The following is a 7894-nucleotide window of genomic DNA, read 5'->3' as shown; positions in this document are numbered from 1 at the left end:
CCTTTCTTTCTCCATGATGTGTCTCGTCTTGGATTGGATTTAAGGCTAGTCCCCTTTATACTGTACCTTTTTCTTTCTTTCTTTCTTTCTTTCTTTCTTTCTTTCTTTCTTTTTCCTTCTTTTCTTTTTTACTGCATGCTGTGTCTTGGTTTTGGATTTAAGTCTATAGTCCCCTTTATTTTCTCACCCAAATGGAACCACCCACACTAGAAGCTTGTCGAAATGTCAGCTTAAAGACAATCTCCGGGGAGAATCTGATCTGTTATTATGCATTACAGTATGTGCCAAGTTTGACTTTAACCACCTTAATCCCTGTGTCAAAAGATAGAAAGTATAGCCTGGTCTACAAGCTCACAAAGTGTTGCATCGTCGTGAGCTTGTAAATCTGCAAAATTCTACATGCCCAAAATAGGGAATATCAGGTCGAAAGTGGTAAATAAACAACGTCTCGTTTACAGGAGGAGAGTTCAAAGATGCTGTTCGACAGAAGTGATGATCAAGTTATACATACAGTAAGTTGTAACAACCATGTTGGTGTTGGTATTGGAAATTATTATGGATTTTTCCATATATTGAAATACAGAACAATGTGTTCATTAATGATTTAATCTAGTTGAAGATAAAGCATCACTATGTAACTTTCCTCTTTAACCACGGATTTGAACAAAGTGCTGACATTTTTTATCATTGAGCTAACAGTGCCTGCCTGCCTGCTTGATTGGGGGATAAAATGTAATCTTGACCAACTGGTCAGAATTCATGTCAGATCCTGTGTCTATAGGTGAGACATGACCTTTGACACACTCTAAATAGGGGCTGTTAAGTATGACATCATTTTGTAGGCAGAGGAAAATTTCTGCCCCCAGTTTCCGTGAATCTTTTTACTATTTTTACTATTTACAAATTTTTCTTCTCTTTTTTGTGGTAAATCAGGGTTTTGGTACCATTTCTGTTGTTTCTCCTATTAGACTGAATTATTAGACTGAATCTCTGAAAGGTCCAGGAAGGACTTGAGAGGAAAGATGAAGACAGCAGAGTAGTTGTTCCATAGCGTTGTTCCTTTATTGACAGAGTAGATCGATTCCATGAGTCAATGCATTCCTGCTGAAGCCGGAGCTACCAGCTTTCCTGACAGTCCTCCCAGCCTCTGCCGGGTCTCTCTTCTCCCTAACTAAACCATTTAGTCACTTTTAAGTACAATTCAGATCAAACACAGAGGAGGCAGAGGAGTGGTCTAAATCTATCTGGGAATCTCATCTTCTGACCAGGTCAAAGGTGCAGGCAGTTGTCCCCAATCTAATGAAAGATCTGGCTTGGAGATGGCCTGTAGTTTTCCGCTGCCTGCAGAGACCTCCCAAAATAGATTACCCTACCATGTGTCTCATGTCAAGATCTCATGTCAGACCTAAACCTAACTCACTCTTAATGTAATGTCTACTTTAATGTACAATGCATATACTGTATGTCTCACTTATATAGACCTAAACCCTTAAAACATGTGTTTGCATCTGACAATGTAAAGAGTGTAAACCTTAAATGCTAAAGGTACTACAGTTTAAGAATTACTGTGCGTCAAGAAGACAAGATCAGCATGTAGTCTCTTCTTGAATGTCACAGAATCATCACAGATATGATATGATTAACTCAACTGTGTGTTTAACCACATTTCACCAACTTATCGATTATTTAACTAGTATAAGGTTACCCTGTATTCTAAAATGTCTCCATAGATAAGACAAGACAAGCTTTTAACAGCTGCTCTGTTGACGCCCTTAATCAGCCTACAGTATGGCCTGGAGTCACTGTCTTTATGACTCCCCACAAACCCTTATCTGTGGTCAACTATGTTTAGGTCGCCAGGTGGTCTTTAAAACAAAGAGCAGGATTTATAACTAAGTTGAAACACAAACAAGCCTAATCTGGTCTCGTCTTACCTTGAGGAGGAGGTTTGGAGGCGGTCTAAACAGCCATTTGCTCCAATTCCACACTATATTATAATAGTTGATATTATGCTGAATTATTATGCGTTATTGTCTGATCAGATATACTTCACATCCCCTCTTCGAAATATAAACAATATATTTCGACACCCAACTGATCAGACATACATGGTAACTACTGGTCTACATAGATATTACAGCTTAAAGTTACATTGTTCCAAAAAATGATTCCATCAATCCATCCGTGTAATCTGATTGTAACACAGTTCACTGTCGCTATGGTCAGTAAAAACTATGGGACAATTAGACTATCATGATTACTTAACTGAACAACCCCAAAACTATTGAATAAAACAAGATCGTCATCATCATCTTAATAAAAACACCTAACAGGATGGTCAAATTGTATAGCAGTTGGCTGTCCCCTCTGGGCAGTGAAACAACTACAACACAACTTAGAACGTCAAAATATTTGAATAAACCTAAGGTATATGAGCTATATGGGAGTCCATAAATTAACAGAAACATAATAATCCAATGTAGTTTGGATCATCGCCTGTAGTAGGATGCCGATGAATAATACCTTAATGAATGCAAAAGTAAGCCAGACATGGTAAAATTCATACACACCGAACTAGAAACAAGTATTCCCTATCCACCTTTTTTTGGGCATGGCCAAAATGTTATCTGCCATGATTGTAGGGGAATTTTCGGAATTGTACCTGTAAAATCATAGACACACACTTCATAAGTTTCTTTTCCTGAGACTCAACGCAACATGAATGTCTTTTCTTAAACTTAAAAAAAGGAAAAACGCGAAAAATGTAGATCTTCTTCTTTGTCTTCATGTACAAAATGCACACAAAAAATATGCGCTTTACTTTGGCCATACTGACTGAGCAAAAGATAGAAAGAAAGAGTTAGAAATTAGATAGAGCATAGGGATAGAGTGAAAGAGGTGTGCTTTAGATAGCACCGTTGTGTCAAAAGCGACACTGGAGGCGTGGCAAGGAACTTTCTTCTTTCAGGGAAAAGGGGAATGACACAGGGGAAGGGGCATGGCAGCAAGGATATGATGCTTGCTCTCCTCATCTTCTGACAGGGGAAGGGGCGTGGAGTCCTCCTCTCATCTTCACTTGTCCCAGGGATAATAGTCATCCTCTCCATAATCAACTTCCCTCCAGTTGTTTGAATTTTGTCTGTAGAATAGACCCATCTGACGGCTCGTTGGCTCCATCTCCTTCTGTTGGGCAGCTAATCTCCAAGGTGGACACTGTTCCTCTTTCCGATTGCACTGTCTCCAGAAGTGCGTTCTCTTGTGACAGATATAACAGGGTGCTTTCAATTTCCCTCGTCGTCTCTGCTGCTGTGGGAATGAAGGACTTGCAGCTACACAATCTCTTGTGAAATGGGTCATCGCTCCACAAGTGTAGCATCCGGCATAATACGATGGGATCTGTTGTAGCCTCTGGAACTGGTTTGTTCGATAAGCATCATACTCCGGAACTGGTGCGTACTGCGGCATAAATGGGGGAATAGGCACCGATTGTGGCACCCCCTGCTCTGTGTGCGGGTAGCTGACAGACTCATCAGCACCTGGCAAGGGCTGACTTCCTTGTGGTTGTCGTTTCTCCATGATCTCTGCAAGCTGTGCTTTCTGTAGCATCCTTTTTATGGCTAAAGCCTGCGACTTCTCATCGGCCTCTCTCTTACGGACTAAATTCACCGCGTGTGCCACTTGTTTCGTGTAGGACTTAATGTTCATTGCAGAAAGTTCCGGTACAAGCTCAAGCTCAGATGTCATCGCTTCTGGTAGTCCCTGCATGATCTTTGATCTAACCAGGGCTTCATCAATGTCACTCCGGGTAGCATTTCTTCCTGTTAAATCTGCCCACTGCTCGTACACTCTGGAAATGTAGCTATTTGGATCCTCATCCTCTCGTAGTGGGTCAATAACTACAGAATCCAAGGTCCTATTCCACGGATAGTGGACACTAAACGCACGCCCCAGCACACCCCTGTGCTCGGCGAAAGGGACTGCGTCATATTCTCCATTCTCGATGTATTGAGTTAGTCCTGCTTCGGTCAAGATGTCAGTCAACACCTGTTCTCCAGTGGGTCCAGTTGCACGTGTAACTAGCCTCTTAAAATCACCCATCGCTAATGGAATATCCAAGACAAGCTTCTCCAACTTGTTAAGCCATCCGCAAGCTCCTTCTTCAAGATTTGGCAAATGACGCTCAAGGTGTAAAACCTCCATGCTTGACAATGGCTTATAGTCCAGAATCTGGTCTCTGAGGAACACTGGTGCTTGTTTCACAGTGTACTGAGACATCCTCTCAGCCTTCTGTCTCCTGGGTTCAGGACTCCTGGATCTGCTTGCTCTTCTGATGACACGCTCGGTAGTTTGACAGTGGTCGTCATCTGTTCTTCTGCGCTTCCTCGTCTCCTGAGGGTTCATTAGGTTTTGACTCTCCTCAGCCATACTTCTTCGGTGAACACCTGACTTCTTAATCTTCCACAAAATGTCATCAAAAGTCATTGTTAGCTCAGTTTCTGCCGCTGAAAGCTGACTCAATTGCTTAGTCAAGCGGGCACAAGCTTTCTGGTGTCTCTTCAACTTTTTGCCAATAGCGATCAAAGTTTCAAAAAGGTTTCTCTTCTCCTCATCATCGCTGTCACTGTCACTGTCTCTGTCCACTCTAGACTCCGTAGAATCTTCCTCTGCTGAGCTGGTGTCGTCCGGTAGACAGGAACGTTCTGTGCACTTCCTGCCAACATGGCGGGCATGCCAATGTCCTCTGTCGCATTCACGGCGGTGAGCGCTCTCCTCACTGTGGCGTCTGCTGTCATCACTGTGTCGGCTGTCCTTGCTGCGGCGGTCAGCAGCTCCTCTCGCTGTAGTCATCATCACCTTTCTCTTGTGCAGGCTGCGGCCTGTTCTGCTTTGCTCAGGTAGATCTGCTGGTGTCATCGCTGACTCCTTCTCTCCATGATTCGTCCTGGTGCTCAGTCCAAAAGGTACTGCTGCAGCTGCTGCGGTCGTAGCTTGCTGCTTCTCCTCTCCTAATGGAGACTCTTCTCCTCGTGCTGTTAGTGTCAATGTCTCTATACAGGGAGGCGGCCTGCTCTCTGCCCTCTGTGGCTGTGACAAGCATGCCAGAGGCTCAGGTTGAAAAAAATAAGGATGCATAGATGAAAAAAGTGGTGGCTCTTCACATGCTGACAGATGTGATGTCACATGTTGTTGAGCTGCTTCGCATACTTCCTTTTCTTCGGTAAGACTGATCAGCCGCTGTCCCTCTTTAAAAAACATTGCCAAGACGGCCAACTCAACACGACGCTTCTCTGTCCGTTTTGCTGTTTTCTGACCTGCTCTATACGTACTGACCAGAATTTGCATTTTCCTAATGCGCTCTATCTCAAATGTTCCCTGGTCGAGCCAGATATCTTGCCAACGTCGTGCCCATTTTTTAGAAAGTTCTAAAACACCATTAAAAACTGTGCTACTTTCCTGTATGACCTCTGCCGGCGTCATAACTTTCTCAGAATCCATCTTAAAACTAAATGAGTAAAAAATAAACGAAGACAAAAAAAATGATGGTGTCTTGTTTACAAAAGTAATAATAGTAGAGAAAGTGAAAGATAAAGAGAGAGATAGTCACACACTCATTCAGATCTCACTCACACCAAAGATGTCACAGACCCAGGTCGGGGGTCAGCAGTCACAGTATGTCCCCTGCAGGCACACACTCACACACACTCATTTACATACAGGCCTAATGTAACAAGCTGTCTCTTACTGCTCAACTCCTCCCCAGACTTTCACACAGAGAGGAAGAAAAATGAAGGAAGAGATTACAGAACAGCCTAATCTTAGAAAGTAAGACCCTGAGATCACTCACTCCTCTTCACACTCAACTCACTCGCTCACACTCTCTCACTCATACACAAACATTGACCATTCGTTCCCAATGTAATTACTCCCTACTTTTAATCTGAAAGTTAACCCATTAAATTTGAAATCCCAACCAAATTATCATATACCTAGTCTACTGTCTGTTACTTTTAGTTACCTACCGAATAATTACTTCTGTTAAAGTGTAACCTTTGTCTTCAAAATGTTTATCCCACATTAAAACCCCATTACATGAATTTATGATACTTCCTTTACAATCCCAATAAATCCCAATAAATAAATGATATTGTTACGATCTATACCTATACCTATACCCTCCCCTCTTCGAGACATCAACCAATATGTCTCGACAACTCAAATCAATAAAATACAAGTTACCCCCAAAATGTAGCCTATAGCCAAGCTCAAAGAAAAAGCCGACCTGCAGAAACCCCTGACTATACCGTATGCAGCCCAGGCGCGCTGTGGCCCTAGTTAACCCCTTCACATACACACTCTTTCTCCCACACATTCATACATACACAGTCACACAAAGAAAACAACCCCTCTTCAACACACACACAAGAATAGAAGGGAAAAGGAAATGGTAATTGTTCAACGAAAAAGCTTCAAATTATTCTAGCCGAAACGGAACTGCTGAAAATAGGGAAATTCACAGAAAAGACAACCAAAATTGCCTACTGTTAAATTAAGGAGGTAGCAGCCCTCAGTTGTGCTCAACAACAATCAGAAACTTAAACATTGAACAAAGAGAATGAATGAAAAAGGAGAATAAAGGAGAAAAAAATTGAAAATATCCCCCCAAAACCCAATTAAAAAATAGCTAACCCCTACGCACCGCTCTAACACACGAGTGACTAGACAAAACGTAGGTCTAATACCGAGTAACTAGAAGAATTATCACCAGAGTGACTAATAAAACATCTCGACATAAAAATGACCAAGGCCTCTCTAACACTGACTGTCCTCCGCTCAAGCCAATATACTCACAGCCAAAAAAAAAAGGTCCAAAAGGAACAAAACAACTGAACGCCATCACTCCATCCAAATCCTCCTCGCGTCCTCCAGAAAGTTCTCTGTGTGGAGACCGAAAAATCTCCATCAACATCGGGTTTCCAGGCACCATTTTGTGGTAAATCAGGGTTTTGGTACCATTTCTGTTGTTTCTCCTATTAGACTGAATTATTAGACTGAATCTCTGAAAGGTCCAGGAAGGACTTGAGAGGAAAGATGAAGACAGCAGAGTAGTTGTTCCATAGCGTTGTTCCTTTATTGACAGAGTAGATCGATTCCATGAGTCAATGCATTCCTGCTGAAGCCGGAGCTACCAGCTTTCCTGACAGTCCTCCCAGCCTCTGCCGGGTCTCTCTTCTCCCTAACTAAACCATTTAGTCACTTTTAAGTACAATTCAGATCAAACACAGAGGAGGCAGAGGAGTGGTCTAAATCTATCTGGGAATCTCATCTTCTGACCAGGTCAAAGGTGCAGGCAGTTGTCCCCAATCTAATGAAAGATCTGGCTTGGAGATGGCCTGTAGTTTTCCGCTGCCTGCAGAGACCTCCCAAAATAGATTACCCTACCATGTGTCTCATGTCAAGATCTCATGTCAGACCTAAACCTAACTCACTCTTAATGTAATGTCTACTTTAATGTACAATGCATATACTGTATGTCTCACTTATATAGACCTAAACCCTTAAAACATGTGTTTGCATCTGACAATGTAAAGAGTGTAAACCTTAAATGCTAAAGGTACTACAGTTTAAGAATTACTGTGCGTCAAGAAGACAAGATCAGCATGTAGTCTCTTCTTGAATGTCACAGAATCATCACAGATATGATATGATTAACTCAACTGTGTGTTTAACCACATTTCACCAACTTATCGATTATTTAACTAGTATAAGGTTACCCTGTATTCTAAAATGTCTCCATAGATAAGACAAGACAAGCTTTTAACAGCTGCTCTGTTGACGCCCTTAATCAGCCTACAGTATGGCCTGGAGTCACTGTCTTTATGACTCCCCACAAACC

The sequence above is a fragment of the Nannobrachium achirus genome (assembly GCF_963921795.1).
Source record: "Nannobrachium achirus genome assembly, chromosome: 6".
In the NCBI taxonomy this organism is placed as follows: domain Eukaryota; kingdom Metazoa; phylum Chordata; class Actinopteri; order Myctophiformes; family Myctophidae; genus Nannobrachium; species Nannobrachium achirus.
This window is presented reverse-complemented; position numbering follows the sequence as displayed.